Source organism: Balaenoptera acutorostrata, chromosome 3 (assembly GCF_949987535.1).
Source record: "Balaenoptera acutorostrata chromosome 3, mBalAcu1.1, whole genome shotgun sequence".
NCBI lineage: Eukaryota > Metazoa > Chordata > Mammalia > Artiodactyla > Balaenopteridae > Balaenoptera > Balaenoptera acutorostrata.
The window spans coordinates 33,742,212-33,763,748 of record NC_080066.1 but is presented as its reverse complement, the minus strand read 5'-3'; the positions used below and the strand labels follow the sequence as shown (position 1 = coordinate 33,763,748).

The window sequence follows — 21,537 nt, the reverse complement described above, 5'->3', positions numbered from 1 at the left end:
TGCCCATTTTTGGATTGAGTTGTTTGTCTTTTTGATACTGAGCTGCATGAGCTGCTTGTATATTTTGGAGACAATCTTTTGTCAGTTGCTTCGTATGCAAATATTTTCTCCCACTCTGAGGGTTGTCTTTTCGTCTTGTTTATGGTTTCCTTGACTGTGCAAAACCTTTTAAGTTTCATTAGATCCCATTTGTTTATTTTTGTTTTCATTTCCCTTTCTCTAGGAGGTGGGTCAAAACGGATCTTGCTGTGATTTATGTCAGCGTGCTCTGCCTATGTTTTCCTCTAAGAGTTTTATAGTGCCTGGCCTTACATTTAGGTCTTTAATCCATTTTGAGTTTATTTTTATGCATGGTGTTAGGAAGTGTTCTAACTTCATTCTTCTACATGTAGCTGTCCAGTTTTCCCAGCACCACTTATTGAAGAGGCTGTCTTTTCTCCGCTATATATTCTTGCCTCCTTTATCAAAGATAAGGTGACCCTAAGTGTGTGGGTTTATCTCTGGGCTTTCTATCCTGTTCCATTGATCTATATTTCTGTTTTTGTGCCAGTACCATACTGTCTTGATTACTGTAGCTTTGTAGTATAGTCTGAAGTCAGGGAGCCTGATTCCTCCAGCTCAGTTTTTCTTTCTCAAGATTGTGTCAGCTATTCGGGGTCTTTTGTGTTTCCATACAAGTTGTGCAATTTTTTGTTCTAGTTATGTGAAAAATGCCATTGGTAGTTTGATAGGGATTGCACTGAATCTGGGTAGTATAGTCGTCTTCACAATGTTGATTCTTCCAATCCAAGAACATAGTATATCTCTCCATCTGTTTGTATCGTCTTTAATTTTTTTCATCAGCGTCTTATGGTTTTCTGCATACAGGTCTTTTTTCTCTTTAAGTAGGTTTATTCCTAGATATTTTATTCTTTTTGTTGCAATGGTAAATGGAAGTGTTTCCTTAATTTCTCTTTCAGATTTTTGATCATTAGTGTATAGGAATGCAAGAGATTTCTGTGCATTAATTTTGTATCCTGCTACTCTACCAAATTCACTGATTAGCTCTAGTAGTTTTCTGGTAGCATCTTCAAGATTCTCTATATACAGTATCATGTCATCTGCAAACAGTGACAGTTTTACTTCTTCTTTTCCGATTCAGATTCCTTTTATTTCTTTTTCTTCTCTGATTGCTGTGGCTAAAACTTCCAAAACTATTTTGAATAATAGTGGTGACAGTGGACAACCTTGTCTTGTTCCTGATCTTAGTCAGTTGTTCACCATTGAGAACAATGTTGGCTGTGGGGTTGTCCTATATGGCCTTTAATATGTTGAGGAAAGTTCCCTCTATGCCTACTTTCTAGGTTTTTATCATAAATGGGTGTTGAATTTTGTCGAAAGCTTTCTCTCCATCTATTGAGATGATCATATGGTTTTTCTCCTTCAATTAATATGGTGTATCATGTTGATTGATTTGCATATATTGAAGAATCCTTGCATTCCTGGAATAAACCCCACTTGATCATAGTGTATGATCCTTTTAATGTGCTCTTGGAGTCTGTTTGCTAGTATTTTGTTGAGGAATTTTGCATCTATGTTCATCAGTGATATTGGCCTGTAGTTTTCTTTCTTTGTGACATGTTTGTCTGGTTTTGGTATCAGGGTGATGGTGGCCTCGTAGAATGAGTTTGGGAGTGTTCCTCCCTCTGCAATATTTTGGAAGAGTTTGAGAAGGATAGGTGTTAGCTCTTCTCTAAATGTTTGACAGAATTCGCCTGTGAAGCCATCTGGTCCTGGGCTTTTGTTTGTTGGAAGATTTTTAATCACAGTTTCTATTTCAGTGCTTGTGATTGGTTTGTTTATAGTTTCTATTTCTTCCTGGTTCCGTCTCGGAAGGTTGTGCTTTTCTAAGAATTTGTCCATTTCTTCCAGGTTGTCCCTTTTATTGGCATAGAGTTGCTGGTAGTAATCTCTCATGATCCTTTATATTTCTGCAGTGTCAGTTGTTACTTCTTTTTCATTTCTAATTCTGTTGATTTGAGTCTTCTTTTTTTCTTGATGAGTCTGGCTAATGATTTACCAATTTTGTTTATCGTCTCAAAGAATCAGCTTTTAGTTTTATCGTTCTTTGCTACTGTTTCCGTCATTTCTTTTTCATTTATTTCTGATCTAATCTTTATCATTTTTTTCCTTCTGCTAAGTTCGGGGTTATTTTTTTGTTCTTCTTTCTCTAATTGCTTTAGGTGTAAGGCTAGGTTGTTTCAGATGTTTCTTGTTTCTTGAGGTAGGATTGTATTGCTATGAACTTCCCTCTTAGAACTGCTTTTGCTGCATCCCATAGGTTTTGGGTCGTCGTGTTTTCACTGTATTTGTTTCTAGGTATTTTTTGATTTCTTCTTTGATTCCTTCAGTGAGCTCTTGGTTATTTAGTAGCATATTGTTTAACCTCCATGTGTTTGTATTTTTTATAGTTTTTTTCTTGTAACTGATTATCTAGTCTCCAGCACTGTGGTCGGAAAAGATACTTGATACGATTTCAGTTTTCTTAAATTTACCAAGGCTTGATTTGTGACCCAAGATATGGGTCTCTGTCCTGCAGAATGTTCCATGAACACTTGAGAAGAAAGTGTATTCTTCTGTTTTCGGGTGGAATGTCCTAAAAACATCAATTTAGTGCATCTGGTCTATTGTGTCATTTAAAGCTTGTTTCCTTATTTATATTCTGTCTGGATGATCTGTTTATTGGTGTTAAGTGGGGTGTTAAATTCCCCTACTATTATTGTGTTACTGTCAATTTCTCCTTTTATGGATGTTAGCATTTGCCTTATGTATCGAGGTGCTCCTGTGTTGGGTGCATAAATATTTATAATTGTTGTGTTTTCTTCTTGGATTGATCCCTTAATCATTATGTATTGTCCTACCTTATATGTTGTAATAGTCTTTATTTTAAAGTCTATTTTAGCTGATATGAGTATTGCTACTCCAGCTTTCTTGTGATTTCCATTTGCATGGAGTATCTTTTTCTATCCCCTCACTTTCAGTCTGTATGTGTTCCCAGGTCTGAAGTGGGTTTCCTGTAGACAGCATATATAAGGGTCTTGTTTTTGTATCCATTCAGCCAGTCTGTGTCTTTTGGTTGGAGCATTTAATACGTTTACATTTACACTCAAGGTGATTATCGATATGTATGCTCCTATTACCATTTTCTTAACTGATTTGGGTTTGTTTTTGTTGGTCTTTTTCTTCTCTTGTGTTTCCCACTTAGAGAAGTTCCTTTAGGATTTGTTGTAAAGCTGGTTTGGTGGTGCTGAATTCTCTTAGCTTTTGCTTGTCTATAAAGCTTTTGATTTCTCCGTCGAATCGGAATGAGATCCTTGCTGGGTAGAGTAATCTTGGTTGTAGGTTTTCCCCTTTCATCACTTTAAATATGTCCTGCCATTCCCTTCTGGCTTGCAGAGTTTCTGCTGAAAAATCAGCTGTTAACCTTATGGTGATTCCCTTGTATGTTATTTGTTCCTTTTCCCTTGCTGCTTTCAGTATTTTTTCTTTGTATTTAATTTTTGATAATTTAATATGTGTCTTGGCGTGTTTCTCTTTGGGTTTATCCTGTATGGTACTCTCTGTGGACTTGACTATTTCCTTTCCTGTATTAGGGAAGTTTTCGACTATAATCTTTTCAAATATTTTCTCAGACCAGACCCTCTCTTTTTATCTTCTTCTTCTGGGACCCCTATAATTTGAATGTTGGTGCATTTAATGTAGTCCCAGGGGTCTCTGAGACTGCCCTCAATTCTTTTCATTCATTTTTCTTTATTCCGCTCCCTGGCAGTTATTTCCACCATTTTATCTTCCAGCTCACTTATCCGGTCTTTTGCCTCAGTTATTCTGTTATTGATTCCTTCTAGAGTATTTTTAATTTCAGTAATTGTGTTGTTCATCACTGTTTGTTTGTTCTTTAGTTCTCCTAGATCCTTGTTAAATGTTTCTTGTATTTTCTCCATTCTGTTTCTGAGATTTTGGATCATCTTTACTATCATTACTCTGAATTCTTTTTCAGGTAGGTTGCCTATTTATTCATTTATTTGGTCTTGTAGATTTTTACCTTGTTCCATTGTGTGTAACAATTTTTTTGGTCATTTCTTTTGCTTTTTTTTTTTAAATGGGTAGTGCTGTATTCCTGTCTCACTGGTTGTTTGGCCTGAGATGTCCAGCACTGGAGTTTGCAGACAGTTGGATAGAGCTGGGTCTTGGTGCTGAAATAAGGACCTCTGGGAGGCCTCACTGCGACTGATATTCCCTGGGGTCTGAGGTTCTCTTGTTAGTACAGCCGTTTGGACTTGGACCTCCCACCACAGGAGCTCGGGCCCAACCTCCGGCCTGGGAACCAAGATCCCGCAAGCCAGTCACTGGGGGTTCCTCCCATCCCCTTAGGTGCCCATGGTCCCCCCACCGGTGCCTGGTAGGTGCCCTAGTTGTGAGGAGACACAAATTCTGCATCCTCCTAGTATGCCATCTTGACTCTGTCTCCTACAGCAATCATTTTTAACAAACCACAATTTGGCACTCAGTAATATACAATACTGACTTATAAGATACAAATCCTTCAGAAAAGAACCAGTCTTTTACCACTTTATAAACTCACCTGGGGGGCTTCCCTGGTGGCGCAGTGGTTGAGAATCTGCCTGCCAATGCAGGGGACACGGGTTCGAGCCCTGGTCTGGGAAGATCCCACATGCCGCGGAGCAACTAAGCCCGTGAGCCACGAGTACTGAGCCTGCGCGTCTGGAGCCTGTGCCCCGCAGCGGGAGGGGCCGCGATAGTGAAGGGCCCGCGCACCGCGATGAAGAGCGGTCCCCGCGCCGCGATGAAGAGTGGCCCCCACTTGCCGCAGCTAGAGAAAGCCCTCGCACGAACCGAAGACCCAGCACAGCCAAAAATAAAATAAATAAATAAATAAATAAATAAAAATTAAAATTAAAAAAAAAAAAAAAATAAACTCACCTGACTAGTCAACTGGATTTGACAACCTGACTAGCCTCTATGCATACAGCTCACTAAGAATTGGCTTACTGAAACAATTATTTTAGGCAATTAACGAGACCTTTTCAGTGTAGGTTTCCACTTTAATCTGCCAAGACTTATTTTTCCTACTAAAAGTGAATGTATTTTATAAGTTCTATAGCTATCAGGATTTGGTTCTCATTCAGAAGGGGTACATTATGTATTTTAAGTAATTATCTAAACATTTAAGAGAAATGACTGTGTATTCTTATTTATCAAAGCTAAATAATATATTATTTTCAAATTTCTTCTGTTTTTTTATTATTATTATATGAATGTATTAGAACATTTAACATCTATTAAATGAGCTGTTAGTTGACAATTTTATTATTTAAAAAAAAGCAAAAGATTACTCTGGATAGTAAAATATACCAAATTAAAACTTGAGAGTAGTATGGCATTTTCCACTTCTAAAATACTTTAATGGTAAAACCAAAAACTTCTGCTTTTATAATGGGCAACCATGGATTTTTATTAAAAATTTATAATTACATTAATTCCCAACTATAGTTAAGAAATCAAACCCTTCAAAGAGACTAATATTTACCTATATTTACAAAAGCTCTATCTACTTGCTCTTTTTCTTTTAACACCAAGTTTCTTTAAAAACTATAGATTTAAAAGGTTCTTGGGGTTTTTTGGTCCAGGGGAGGTCCTTTTGCCTTAAAATATGTTGGAGGGAAATTGTGGAGAGAGAGAGAGGAAAGAAAGAAAATACTTGAAATGAAAATGATTCCAAGTCAACTATTTCTCAGTTTATCTCAATTTTCTTTCTAGGCAAGATTAGCTGCAGTATTTAACTTTTTTGATGATATACTTGATATATAAACAAATATATGGAGACTACTTCCCTACCTATAAGTTACTCAGTACCTCATGATTTGTGTTCACAGGTAGATTCTTTACACACCTGGATGAAAAAATGAACACAACGTCCTGGCTAACAGCTATTTAAGGAGGTCATTAACATTTCAAATAGCTCAGATAAAGTGCTTTCACACTTTCCCTAATCTTCCTCTTGCACAACTAGGTCTCAAGCTTTTATTAAATGTGAGGAACTCAACAGCTTTGAAATTCAAAACTAACCCCATATGGAAAACTACTTTTATTTTTCCTATGTCTCATTCTTTTACTTTCTTACATTCTAGGGATGCTAAAATGTCGTATCTTTTTGGAGTGTTCCAAAAAATTGTCAGAAATTCTTCTTTGAAAATGTTTGTTTTCCTTAAAGCACCTTTAGGCTCAGGCAACAAGTTGTTGTTTTTTAGGTCGCACCGAGCAGCGTGCGGGATCTTACTTCCCCAAATCAGAGATCGAACCTGTGTCCCCTGCAGTGGAAGTGCAGAGCCCTAACCACTGGATGGCCAGGGAAGTCCTTCAGGCAACAAGTTTTGAGTATGTCTTAGAAGGAGGGACTGCAAATAGTTCCGAATGGTGTGGGGAAAAAAGAAGATGGAGAAGTAAGTAGGGGTTAGCTCAGTAAGGCACATGGCTGGGTGGTTAAGAGGAAGGACTTTATTGTGGCAAACTTCAGTTCAAAGTACGCTAGCCACTCACCAGCTAACGCAACCCTGGACAAATCAGCAAGCATTTCTAAATCATCTCACTTGTGTTTTTAATTAATTTTTTTTGGAGTATAGTTGCTTTACAATGTTGTGTTAGTTTCTACATAACAGCAGAGTGAATCAACTATACGTATACATATACTCCCTCTTTTTTGGATTTCCTTCACATTTAGATCACCACAGAGCACTGAGTAGAGTTCCCTGTGCTATACAGTAGGTTCTCATTAAATCATCTCACTTGTTAAATGAAGGTAACAATACTTCCCCTCTTAAGATTGTTTGGTGACTACCTGAGAGAATGCTTAGCACAGAATTAGCTGGTAGTTAAGAAAGTTCAAAGGGCAATAAGAAATCACTAAAGAATTTTAAGCAGATAGACAGATGTAAATGCATAGTGAAGAATGTATTATAGAGAGCCAAAACTGGAAGTGAAGATCAGTCAGGATGCTGTTTTAGTAATCTGAGAAACCATAGCATGACATTTGCTAAGATGGTGAAGAAAAAGAAGGATGGATCCTAGAGTTACTATGGGTTTAAAATCAATAGGAAGTTGTGGCTAACTGGGGATGAAGAAAAGGAAGAATCAGAATGACACCTGGGTTCTAGCATGGATAGTAATACCCACCTATTGTGAGAGGAGGGAAAAAAGGGCTTGAGGGACACTGCTGGGAAGGACAAAATAAGCAGATAAGTTCAGCTTTGTTGAGTTTAACACAGGTATGGAAGAAACATTCATGAGCTGGGTGAACAGGGGTCTCAAGTGCAAACAAAAAAACGATTTATGATACCAATCTCAGAATTGTTAATATATACAGGATATTAACTGAAGATATGGGACTGGAGATTACCCAAAAAGTATACATAGAGAGAAGAATGTTAAGGTCAGAATCCTACAAAATTCCAATACTTAATGGTTGTAAAGAGGAAACATTTGCAAGGACAGAGATCACAAACAGAAGGAAGCCCAGGCATATCATTAAACTTATGGGAGGAGTTTCAAGAAGAGTAGTCAGTAGTGCTAAATTTTGCTAAGAAATCAAGTACTGACCAAAAAACAAAACAAACAAACAAACAAAAAACATGGGAGTAGGGGAAGTACCCAAGATGCTTATTTGGGGAGGGAAAAAAAAGGTATAGAGAGATAGATGGATCTGTTCCCTTCTACCATAACATTACTAGCCACAATAATGTTTTGAGTTCTTTTTTTTTCCTAATGACATACAAATGCAGAAAATCAGATTCAGCCAAACAGGTTAATATACACATCAGTTAATAAATAAGTATTCCTAAGTTATTTAAAAACAAAAACAAAAAACCCTCCTAAAACATTTACCTACTTTTATAAAGAAGCCATACAGGAAAAACACTGCAGAACAGTAAAGTCCCCCTATTACACAGAACAAAGAGACCTTGTAATTACTAAGCCACGGTTTCTAGGCTCTTTCAAGTTTTACCAACTTGCTGCCCCTTAACCTTTTTCCTTATGTCATTAAGAAAATGAAAAATCACTGTATTCCCCTTGAATGGAGACAAACAATAGAGACTTTGAATGCATTTAATATCCCCCCTCTAGATCACTTTTTTTCTCCATTCTAAAAGAATAAAATAGAGCTATCACTATTGTTATCTTGCCTCAATATTAGGTCATTTAGAGATTCTTCTCCCTCTAGAAAACTGGCTTCTACACTACGAATGAAACCAGTGTACTAAAAAGGATACTCCCTAGTTCTGCAACCAGAGACTAGTACAGTAGAGAAACAATTAAAGATTATCTGTTCTCAAGGTTCTAATGTTACCAGAGTACTAGAAGAGTAGGTAAACCTTTATGTTGGGTACCCATCAAAATGTAATCTACAGTCAAATTTGAATAACTTTCACTAAAATTGTTATATTTACAAGTACCTTCATCTCTACCTGGCAGCAATAAGATGAATCTGTTAAGAAGAAAATTAAATGCATCTTCTCAAATTCAGAACAAAGGAAATATGATATAAATATTTAAGCACCAACATAAATTTTAAATATTCAGGTGAAACTCAAACAATTGTTCTACTCATGAATAAAGTATTTAGATTATCTGTATAAAATTCTGACACATCTAGCAAATTTAAATGCAGAGAAAATGTATTTTGCAACAATTATTTCATTAATTAAAAGTGATTACTTTTAAGTTTTTTCTCTTCCATTCCAAATGTTAAGAAAACCAAAGTTCTGGAAAAATCAAACTCTTAAGCCATGAAAAACAAAACGGGCATTAAAAGAAAAAAAAAAAAAAACAAAAAACTTCCCCCTGAAACAAACACAGTGACCAACATACCAACGTTAGCTCTGAAAGTTAGAGATACTAAATTTATCAGCAAAAATTTACAGAAAATAAATTACTTAAACTTCAAAATGAGCTAGACTATTTAATTCAAGATTATACATACATGCTCAACTACTGGTTCCATCAGTGAGTTGGAGCTTAACCCATGACAACACTAGCTCCCATTTATAAATTAAAATTAGAATTTTTAAACGTCTTACAGAATTTTGCTTTAAAACAACTTTTTAAGTTTATTCTGGTGCATTAGTTAACAAGTTCCTATCCTGAACAGTTATAGCCTATTCTATTTAACAGACTAGCTGGCAAGAGTATATACATAATGCAGAAGTTATTGCCAAACGGAGAATGCTCTTAAAGACAAACGGAAACAACATAGGACAAGTAACACACTACGTGTGTGTAGTCATCTTGCCTTCAATTGAAAGCCTGTGAAATACTGGAAAGGTGTAATATATCATTTTAAAACCTAGATCTATACATACTAATTGCTTCTATATTGTACTTAAAAATCGGAAATGTGCTATTCATACCTGTTCAGAGTTAAGTCAAATACTACCGCCCCCTCTCAAAAAATGTTTCTGATGTACTTTCTTAAAAGAAAATACTTCTTCTGGTATGTGCTTACCAAAGAAACATGTACTGAGAAAAGCTGGCGTGAACAACAATGCCAATGTAAAACATTAAGCCCTCTACTTAAATGAAGCAATACATACAATATAACCAACAAAAATATAATTGCTCACTTAAGTGGGTAAAAATTCTCCCAATTTCCTTCAGCTGATCTTAATGTCCAGAAAATGGATTTAGATCCATCTACATCTTAGAAAATGGAATTTAAAATAGGCTATTAGTTTAGGCAAAAACTAATCAACAAGTCAGAGAGCTTCAGAGGCACACTTTAATGAGAACACTTAGGGGGCTACCCATTAGAGAAATTTTGAAGCACATTCTTCTGGTGGCAATATAAATTGGAATAACCTTTTCGAAAGGCAATTTGGCTACTGCAAGTGTTTACATCCTTTGATCTAGGTAAGCCCACTCCAAGGGATTTTTCCAAAAGAAATAAAGAGGAAAGTATTCTAAAATTTACACAAAGAGGTTTGTTCAACACAATACCATTTAAAATGGTGAAAAATTAGGAACAATCTAAACGTAAAACAGGTAAAAGACTAGGTAAATTCAGGTCCCATTAACCTAAGAGAATTATATAGCAAATGAAATGAAAACAATTTTAATAATAGATGATATAATTTAATGAAAAAACATAAAACTGCCTTTATTTACAATGAGGGGGAAAATATAAGAATATGGTAAGGTGCAGAATAGAAGAGGGGGAAAAAAATAAGACCACCTCACAATGATCTTCTTGTGGATATCTGGGTGACTTTTCTTGATTTTATTATTACTATAGTATTGCTTATGCAATAGATAGAGCAGAAAAGCATTAATTTAAAAACTTTTGCATGATCTGGAAGAAGCAGCATAGCAAATACAAGTATACTGATTATTCAAATTATTCTATACCTTAATTTCTATGCGATCAAAGAGCAACAATATAAAGACAAGAGCCTCTAAAGGAAACTTCTGGTACTGAAACATACTACAATTATTTCATAAGTAAGAAATGTCAATAGATTCATAAATACTTTTTTTTAAGTTTTGGTAGTCTACCTATACCTCTGAAAAATAGAAATCCATCCATTTCCTGTTTCAAAAGGGTGTCAATTACTTTATGTCCACCTTTGAAAGAAATGAAGTTTGAACGAAGGAGAAAGTTTTACCTTGTTCTATATAAAATGAATCCATGATCTTTTAAAAAACAAAACTAAAATTATAAGCATATTAAAAATGCCAACAATATTGCTAGATTTAAAGTATACTGAAGTTTTAAAAAAGGGGAGGTATACTGGGGGATAAAAAAAAAAACAGCTGGCATTTCAATTCTTTAAAAAGGACCAACTTAACCCTACCACATATATATGTCTTTTAGCAACTTAATAACATCTTAAGTTTAAGGAAAATGACATATCAAATAGACCTCCTCAAGATGTCATTTACAAAAACTGACAAATGACTCCTCAAACATCCAATCCAAGAGAAAAGCCTGTTACTGGAGATGATTTTTATTCAAGCATTTTTTAATGACACTTAAATTCTGAACTAAAAGTAATGATAAAGAAAGTCAAGTTTGCTTCTCTGAACACCTATTTCCTGTCCAAACAGCCCTTTTGTTCTGCTTCCCTGCTTAATTTTAATGTTCAGTTTGCATCAGAAAATAGCAACAATGACAAAACCTGACATACACAGAAGCATAAAGGAGCAAAAGTGTAAAATAAAGGATCATTAAAAGATTAGAACAAAAATCCTACCAACAAAACCTCCACAATTTTCTGTTTGCTTCACCTCAGATTAACTTCACTTGAAGCTGTACTCCAAAGCAACCAAACCTGAATACCAAGCTCCACCTTCTCCAATTTTAGTGGCTGAAGAGTAAAATCTCCTCCCTGTTAGTGAAACTGATAATTGTGATTGGATACGGCTAATATCCATTATTTTAAAGAACTTTTCCTTGCTAGCAGGTTAGGTAAACACTCTAAAACCCCCTGGATAAGCTGGTTTCTTAAAGGAACAGTAGGTAATGTTTCAGTTTTCCCATCACATACTATTTGCTTACTCTTTTGTCTAGGTAAAAAATAAATAAACCAAGTAACAGAAATGAAAATCTCACAGAAGCAGCATTAATTTGCAGTTCAGCGACCAACTGTTTAAAATACAATGCTTTTAAGCTAAATCATTTGATATTTTTTACAGAGCCTGAAGGTGAAGTTATGCTTTATAAAGACAAGACTCCTTTTTCAATACAGTTCACATTTTGTATGAAAATTTTAAAACGGCAACAGAAAATCCACTGCAAAATTTTGCTAATAAGAACAAAACAGTCTTTTCTCTAAGACTTAAACATAAAACCACATCTTAAGTGAAAATACATAGCACTAAAACACTGAATGCAAAGATTTCATTTCTAAGCTATCAAATTCACTGATACTTACGTTCTCAGTATCACAAGAATAGAGTGAAATTTTCAGTGACATCAGACTGATAATTCTATTTGAAACTGAAGAAAAATGAGGCAGAAACATTATTTCTATATTACCACATTTACAGGTCTGACGTTGCGAGTTTTTGCAAGGATAATGCTTATCCACTGCAAACGGATATCTATAAAAGGAGAAGGCAACTTGTTCTAATGAACATGTTCAGGTATAAAGTTTGGGATGGTTTAAGTTGTTTTTTTAAAAAATTATTATTTTTTTTTAAGAGATGGGTGGACACTATTTTGCACCCTACTTAAGTATTACTTTAACGTGGCATGGAAACCCTAAGGTACAGCTGAAGGGTATACATACGCCTCTTAAAATAGTAAGTTACGTTAAATGTTATTTTTACTACAGAGATTCTGATTTTTCAACAAAAAAGACCTACAGTCACTTTGTACATTACTAAATTTGCTGTATTTTATTATGTTTATTTTAATTAAAACTGTATGTTTTTAGGAGCTTGATCCATTAACTATTACTCTGACATTAATCATTATCTGATTGAATGACATTTAAATAATATTCACCTCTACCAAAAATTGACTGATATATAAAAAGATTCAAAATTAAAGCAAATTAGCGTAGCTCCTTCTTAAAATATATTCAGTAAGTTTATATAATTTTTAATTTGAATTTAGTTTTCTAAGTTAAAAACCTTTCAAGCATTTTTCCTCAAAGAAAATTCATATATTAGAACAACATAAAGCCAACAAACTTGTTTTGAATACAAAGAGAAGTCTTTGCAAGAAACTGAAAATTCACATAATTGCAACTAGACATGAATATGGAGTAATACCCTGCAGAAGCCCAAACAGCTGCATAATCTATTATGCCTTTTAAGTGGACAAATTGAAAGAGCCAATTCACAGAGGTCTAGTCCCAAAATCCTTTGCAAGGATTCATGGCTGTGAATGCCCAGTACTTCACGAGTCAAGTTCAGGTTTTCTTCCCACTGTGTGAACACTTGCAAAAGGACACTGGAAGCCGAAGAGGTACAGGAACAAACAACAGAAAAAATACATAATTTGAGTTACCGCATAGAACTTGAGTTAATCATAAAACAAGTTTTAGATGGCCAAAATTTTACAGGGTTATAGAAAAATGATGGCAAACATTTTAATCTTAAAATTTGCCAAGCATAAAATTAGTAGACAGTTATGGGAACCAAATGAACCTTTGTTCTAATACTAATTTTTCACATAGAAGTTAATTATCTGTGTAAAACAAACGCATAGAACATATACTAATTTAACACCAAAACCACTCTCAATCTATAACCAACAGAAAAGAGAAATATAGACTTAGCTATTCCAGATTGTTCAAAGATCTCCAGGACTTACTTGAAAGAACTTCAAGTTGAATCATTTTAGGTGGCTTACAGGTTAAAATTAAGGGTATTTTATTCCTCTTCTAAATCCACAGTAGAAGAAAACAACAGCAAAAATAAATGAAAAGAAAGCATTACCAAAAAAAAAAAAAAAAGCATTACCACAACTGAGATTATTTGAAAACAATATTGCTTCATAGGAACAGGGAGGCTGCAAAAGCTTCAAGGCTCCCAGATTGCATGTGACAATACCACTTTTTGAACATCAAGTATTCAAAGGACGTATTGTATATTCTTTGTGGGAGTTCAGAGGTTTTCCCAAACCTATCAACTGAAAACAATTTAGAAGAGCACAAGCCACTGAACAACGTGGTCTCATTTCACTTTTGATTAAAAACACCCTATATAAAGAATCAATACCTAGACTATTAGGAACAACTTTTGGTACATACAGAGCAGGGTGAAAACTTCCATAGAATTTTTAAGCACTGAGAATAGCTCAAACTATTCTTCCTACAACAGAAATTAATCCTTGGCAGTAGTATCCCTGGGTGCTATATAAATATAATTACAGGTATAATATAAAATGTATTTTATATATAATATAAAATATAAAATATAAATACAGGTAGTTAAGGCAGTAGTAGGTGAAAGGACCACCCTGACATTAGCAAAAACATGACTAGGGTCACTAAGGATAAAGTCTGAAAAACACCAACTAACAGAGGAAAAAAAAATTAAATATTTCCCTGACAAATACATGGTGTCTACAAAAGTGAGGTATGTATTTGAGTTTGCAACTCCTGATGACTATCTTCTAACTCATTAAGGGAAAAAAATACAAGGTGAGAATCCGGGAGAGAGGGAGGGTGGTGATGGCCCATTCAGCAAAATACTAAACACAAAGGAAACATTAAGAAAATAAACAGATAAGAAAGCATAAACCAAGCTGATAGAAAAGATGTCTTTCTATAAGACAGTAAATTGCTTTAAGTCTAAAGGAATAAACAAGGTCACCAATAAATGTAAATTAAAAAGGAACAAAGATCATAATATTGAGACCGAAGTATAAGTAAAGGAAAAAGCACTCATAACCCTCAATTATTTAGATTTAATAGTCATAAATTTTCATGTGCCAAATAACACGCAATAGATCATCTAAGTAAACTGCTAGATATAGAAAAATGAAAGAAAACAGATTGGCAGACTTTAAATTCCCCTTTCTTTAGCAGCCTAAGCCAGGAAAAAAAAACCCAGAAAAACCCAAAAAACCCAAAAGACGAATGATGCATAGCAATTATTTCATAAGGATAATTTTTATATAGCTATCAAAAGAAAAGCTTCTTTTCTCAAGTCACAGGAAAACACTTTTCATTTTAGTCATGAAGAAAACCAACAATTTTAAAAAGCACAAGTTGAATAGGGAGCATTCTCTACCTATTGAAAAGTTTATTCATTCATCAAACTTTTTGAACACCTACTATATGCTGGGCACCACTAGCTGCTGTGGATGCCATGGTGAACTGTCTCTCCATTGTAGAAACTTACAGTCTAGAGTTAGACCAGGGCTGTCCAGCAAAAAAACAATGCGAGCCACATACTATTTTCCATTTTCTAGTGGCCACGCTAAAACATTTCTATAAAGTTAAATTAAATGTAATATTTTATTTAACACAAAACATGTAAAAGCATTTTTTAAAGTAATGAAGCATTACTTCAATATGTAATCAATATTTTAAAAATTGAGCTCTTTTCCCTTTTTTGTGCTAGAAATCAAGTTCTTATTTCATACTTACAGCACATCTCAATTCAGACTTGCCATATTTCAATAGCCAGATGTGGCTACTTAAATAAAATACCATAGCTATTAGCCACATGATTACTTATAAATTAAGATAAATTTTCATTGTTGTAAAAGACTCTTTATCTCTGCTGTCCATTATAATAGCCACTAGTCACATGTGGCTACTGAGCACCTGAAATGTGACTAGTAAGCCTGAGGATATGAATTTTTTTGTATTATTTAATTTTAGTTAATAATAAATAGCCACAAATGGCTAGTAACTACCAGATTGGAAAGCACAGCTTTAGAAGAAAAAGATGCTAAAACAAAGCACATGTGTCCAATGTGAAAAGAGTAAATACAGCCAACAGAAGAACTTAACCTCTTTTGCCAGCATTAAGGATTAATTCATCAAGGAAATCACAATGAAGCAAACGGGGACAGCATATGCAAAGATCCTGAATGGGAAAAAAGTAAAAATACAGTAGAAATAATGAAGGAAAGTATCAAGGAGCAAAACAAAGTTATTTGCAGGCGACTGATTTGGATCATGGAATATAAATAGGATAGGAAGGTGGCGGCGAAGTGGAAGCAGCCTTACCACTTGGAAATAATAAGTCTTGCAATAAAGTCTGTCCCACTCTCTTCACTCAGTAAACTCCAGTCATTCCAATCTCGGTCAAATCCTAAACCAAGCCAGGTACTTTTCGTCCCCTTTGTGCTAGCAGTTCCCTTTACTTGGGAAATTTCCCCCAGCACTTTCCAAGATCTTAGAACTCAGAATCACAGTTCCAAATTTTCTATACAGGACAAGCGTTAAGGCAGTAATCCAACTGGAAGATACGGGGTGGAGTGGGTAGGGTGGGGCTTGAAGCTGTCTGCAAGGCAATTTTTACAAAAAAATTTTACAGAAAAAGTTCAGTGTGTCATTATTTTTTTAATGTTCTGACAGACTGGGGAAGCTAAGAAAACTCCCCAAACACACTTTAGTATCACCACTAACTTTAAACATTATATTCTCAGGACATCCAACTAGCACCTTCTAATCTCTATCAACACACTCTATTTCTTTCCTTCCCAGCACTTGTCAAAATCTGAAAACTGTTTACTCATTGGTTTGTTAATAGCCTAGCTTTTCCAACAGACTGTAAACTCCATGAGAGCAAAGACCCTGTTTCATTTTCATCATTGTATCCTCAGCACTTAGCACAATGTCCAACTAGCAAAAAATAAGGACAATTATTTCACTTCACACGTTATGTCAAAATAAATCCAGGATGAACAGAAAAGAGATAGATGTGAAAAATGAAACCACAAAAAAACTAGAAGAAAACAGTTATCTGGGTAAGAGAATCCATTAAATATGAAAGTAGAAGCTAAATATAAAAAGAAAGTATTAACCTAAACTTCTTAAAAGGTAAAAACTCTTCTACATTATTAAAAAAAATATATCGTAAACAAATGAAAGGCTAATGAAGAGTCAGGGAAAATGTTTGTAGTATGTGTCAAAGGGTGGCTATCCTAAATATATAAAAGGCTAAAAAAGGTATCGCAAATATAAAACACCACCCCAAATGAGCCAAAGACAAACTAGATGTCCAAAACCTATATCTCTACTCATTATCATAATTAATTAGTCTAAGAAATAAATAATAAATCTTATGGAAAGGGAAAGAAGGAAAGAAAATACTATTTCTTGGTAAAGATATGGAGGAAATGTGTATTCTCTCATATTTTCAGTCAAACTTTACACAGGTTTGGTCAACTTTATACTATAATGTTAGTCAAACTTTTAAGACAAGATTTGTCAGTATTTATGAAAAGACAAAAAATGTTCACATCCTTTAAGCAATTTTAAGACAGGCTGAATCCTAAAGGAATGAGATATACATAGTAAGATTTAGCTCTTAAGATGTTCTTCACCACATTATAATAGTGAAAATGGGATAAAGTAACACGTTATACACGACAGGTGACTAGTTAAATTACAGTACTTTCATGAGATGAAATGGTATGCACCTTTTAAAAATTATATTTTTAATGTATGGGGACCTAATGATAAACATGAGGAAATCCTGTGCCCCCCAGCAGTTTACATTCAAGCAGGGGATACAGACAATAACCAAATAAATCATTTCAGATGTTAGGTTCTAAAAGGAAACGAAGAAGGGTAACAGAGTCGTCAGGGAAAGTGGTCTGAGAAGGCATCTCAAAAGGAGTGACTTTTGAGCACAACACGATTGAGTGTTCCAGGCAGAAGGAACAACAATTTTAAGAGAACTAAGCTTGGCATGCTCATGAACCCCCAAAAAGACCAGTATTACTGGGGGTACATGAGTCAGGGGAGAGTGGCAGGAGATAAGTGTATGATGCTGGCAGGCCTGATAGTCTCGAGCAGCACCGTCCAATCTGTAGCCACAAGCAAGGCCAGCCTAAAAAGTACCTGAAGTGGAAAATACACAACGAATTGCGAAGACAGTCTGAAAAAAGATAAGTAAAATACCCTATTAATAATTTCTTATACTGATTACTTGTTGAATCATAATATTTTGGGGTTAAAAAATATTTCACCTGTTTCTCTCCCTTTTTTTTGTAAATGTGGCTATCAGAAAATTTTAAATTTCTTATGTGGCTCGCATTTGTAACTCCTATTATATTTCCATTGGACATTGCTGGTCTAGGGTATAAAAAAGTTTGAATTTATTTTGTACTGAAAAGTTGTGGAGGGTTTTGAGTCTGGGAATAACATAATCTAATTTATACATTTAAATGATTGTTCTGCACAGGAAAAGCAAGTAGATGGTAGGGGAGAGAATGTTGAAGCAAAGATACCAGTTAGGTGACTACTACCACCATCTTTTGTACAACAAAGATGTTGAGACGGACCATATTTGGGATAAGTTTTGAAGATAGAAGCAGTCTAGTACTGTTTACAATTCAACATTTAGTTGTTTAGGATATGAAGAATACACAAAAACAGAAAGACTGGGGGTATACCTGCCAAAATGTTAATGATTATTTATTCTTTGTAACTTTTCTGAAAGTTTGAAAAAAAATGCCCTTATAATCAAATACAAAAGTGAGTTGTTTTTTTTTTAACACAATAAAATAGCCCTATCAAAACAAAGCATCCTGACATTTGTCTGCAGGCTGCATACACTGTTTAAAACACACACACACCCCATCTCTCATGCCTTTAAATAAAAAACAGCTTATTCAAAGATATACATAACCTCATATTACTTACACACACACCGTTTTCAGGAAGTTAATCCTGCTCCCTAATTTGTCTTTGCATTGCTGTTTGCATGATAAATAAAAGCACTCCCAAATCTGAGGCAAAGGAAATAAAAAGTACTTAAATGTGTGGTTAACATATCCCGGTAAATACTCACCACACAGCTTTCTCCAAAAATGTTCCCAAGGACACACTCAATGTAATTCCAGAGAATAACACTTTGGCCCTAATCCTTTTCCTTAAAGGCTCTGCCATTTGATATGTGCTTCCCTTAACTAAAGTCTGCATAACTGAAAGGATAAACTTAGGACAGGTTTCTTTTACATGAGTATACTAAGGCACAAGAGAAGTTTTAAGTAACTTGCCAGAGACTACAAAGGGGGAAGGAGGAACACAGAGTGATTTATTTTATACCCAATCAAGTGTTTTTTCTACTATGCTTACATTTTGCACTGAAAATGGAGGTATCAAATAGTGCCAGACTTCTTACCACAGGATTTCCAAGGAAAAGATTCACTGTATACAGATTAACAGGAATCCTGGTTTCTCATGCAAATGTTCAAAAACTGTGAACCAACCACTACGGATACGAATCTTCCATTAAAACATAAAAGAGAATCCTAAAGTTTTTCATTTATTTTATTTCTAGTATTTCAATCTATTATACTCCTGACTACCTAAAACTTCCCAATGAAATCTACATTTACTCTAAAGAAACTCGCACTTGTGCACCAGGAGCCAGGAAACAAGAAATGTTCATAAACCACAGCTGTTGACAGCAAAGCAAAATCAAAAACATAATCTGAAGCCCCATGAGTTACGGAAGATTAACACAATATTGTACAGCAATGAAAGGACTGAACTACAGTCGCATATTACTTTTATAAAGCTCAAAAGAAAAGCAAACTAAACACACTGAGCACACAAACGTTATGTGATGAAACTTTCTAAAAAACGAAACAGAATGGTAAACAAAATCCACTAAACTGAAATGATTACCTCAGTAAGGAGAGGCAGAGGTATAAGACAGGTAAGAAACTCATAAACATATGCAAGTTTTGGTAATGTTCCAGTTACCGGTTTGGGGGTGCAAATCGTGGATTTGTATTATATTTTATCTCTTTATACCGTATTGTGTGTATTCATACTTTTGTGGTATCAAATATACTTTGAATACTTGGCTTTTTTAAAAAGGGCTTTATGGAAGTATAAGTGACATACAATAAACTGCACATACTTTAAAGTGTAAAATGTGATCTGTTGTGGCACAGGAAATTATCACTACAATCAAGATAATAATCCAACAACCCCTAAATACTCCTCATATACACCTTTGCGATCCCTGTCTCATTAAATGTGTTTTAAAACGTTAAAGAAAAAAAGTTAAAAGACAACCTGTTTGGGAATTTTGCAGAAAGAGAACATTTTCCCCTGAAGCCCTAGACTATGGGAAACTTGGCAAGTGTCCTAAAATTGGCAATATAAATATTACATAACTAACCTTAAAAGTGTATGGGATTTTACATTAAAAAGTCACATTCCGAATTTAATCTGCAAGAGGACTTTAAATCTCTTTATCGGAGCATTAAACCATTAAAAACTAACCAGTTTTTACCGCCTAACAACTTTAAACATAAATGGTCTGTGCGTAACCCCCCTTAACTTCTTCACAATGTTGAACGACCTTCTAGCTGTTAAGATAAATCATCAGAGCACCTTAATCGTGTGGTTTAGCACCAGCTTTCAACGTAAAGTTAAAATTATTTCAAACACAATATTCTGCTGTACTTGTTTACGTAGCTAGACGGCAACTTGAAAATACTATTTGAGAAGAAAACTCAGAAATCCTGAGTCCACCAAACAGCAGCAGAGGAAAAAGAGACCGAGCCCAATCCCCTTTTCTAGTCCGACTTGCTAGACTTTCCCCCTTGCCGGCTTCTGAAAACACCGCAGGTGAAAAACATTCCAAAAAGGACTCAGGCTCAGAGCCGCGGGGCGGGGAACTTGACCAGGGCTGGTGACAGGGACGCGCCCGAGGGTGCCCGGGGTCCCTCCGACCCCTCACCCACCAACTGCTTGGCACCGGGTGCGAGCGGCGAGCGCAGCGGCCCCCGAGGCCCGCAGGGAGGGGGAATTCGACCTCTGCGCGCCAGCCCCCGCCCCCGCCCCCGGCGGGAAGCCCCGGACCGCGAGCGCCGGGCGCGCGCCCGAGGGGGCCCGCTGCGCCCCGGCCCCTGCCCCCGGGGCCGGGAATCCCCTCGCCCCTCAGCAAACGCCCGGCCCGGGCCCGCGAGCGAGCGGCCGGCCCACCACCTGCTGCGCCCGCCGGCCGCCCTCCGCTTCCGGCTCCCCCGGGCCGGGAAGAGCCGGGGGCGGGCCTCGCCTCAGCCTCAGCCGAGTGGGGGAAGGGAGTGAGAGGGGGAGGGGTGGCGCCGGGCCGCCAGGGCCCTGTGGGCCGCGGTCCTCACCTGGCGGCGGCTCTCTCCGCCTGACGCGCTGCCCGCCTCCGCCGGTCGCCGCCGGTGAATGGGGACAGGTGAAGCCACCGAACCGCTGCTCACCCCGGCCCGGCCGCCGCCACCAGCCCCTCCGCCTGCTGTTTATTAAACTTTTCTGTTTGGTTGTTCGGCCTGTGACGCGGCCGCGGGGGAGAGCTCCAGGATTGGCCGACTCCTACCGCTGACGCGGCACCCCCCGCCCGCAGCCTAATTATCACCGGCCGGGGCGGAGCCGCAGGCGGGAGCCGGTGGTGAGGGGCGGGGCCAGGGCTCGGAGCGCGCAGCGATTGGCTACGGCCCAGAGAAGAGGCGGGGCGGAGCGAGGGGCGACGCTCCTCCGCCCTCTCCGCCTCCACTGTTCCTTCCTCCGCTCGCCCTGGGGGCTTCTTCCCGGCGGCGGGAGGACGTTTCGAGGGGTTTCGAGGGGATGTGATGGGTCGGGGGCAGATAGGTTCAGGTCCCTCTGCTACCTCGAAGGGAGTCCCATGTTCCTGTCCCGGATTGAGGCGCCAGAAAGAGTTGCGCTCCACCTGCCAGTTGTGCAAGAGGAATTCCGAGCTCTCCCCACGTGCAACCTCGTGCCCCCACTCCATCTTTGCAAGCGCAAAGTCTAGGGTCTGGGTGCGTACTCGAAGGCGGTACTCTGCCCCGCCCTGAGCCGT

General features: G+C 37.0%; 1 protein-coding gene across 4 annotated transcripts in view; it reads right to left on the bottom strand.

The window, feature by feature from the left end:
* ZFAND6 (zinc finger AN1-type containing 6) overlaps nt 1-21,001 on the bottom strand; it is a 76,077-nt gene extending 55,076 nt beyond the window's left edge. Inside the window, exon 1 of one of the 4 annotated variants that reach the window (XM_057544065.1) lies at nt 20,846-21,001. The gene's annotated coding sequence lies outside the window, so the exon portion shown is untranslated. Of the gene's footprint in view, nt 1-11,300; nt 11,367-20,845 lie in introns of those variants that run through there. The other 3 variants (XM_057544062.1, XM_057544064.1, XM_057544063.1) reach the window with 3 other exon arrangements.
* Nucleotides 21,002-21,537: the final 536 nt, after the last annotated feature.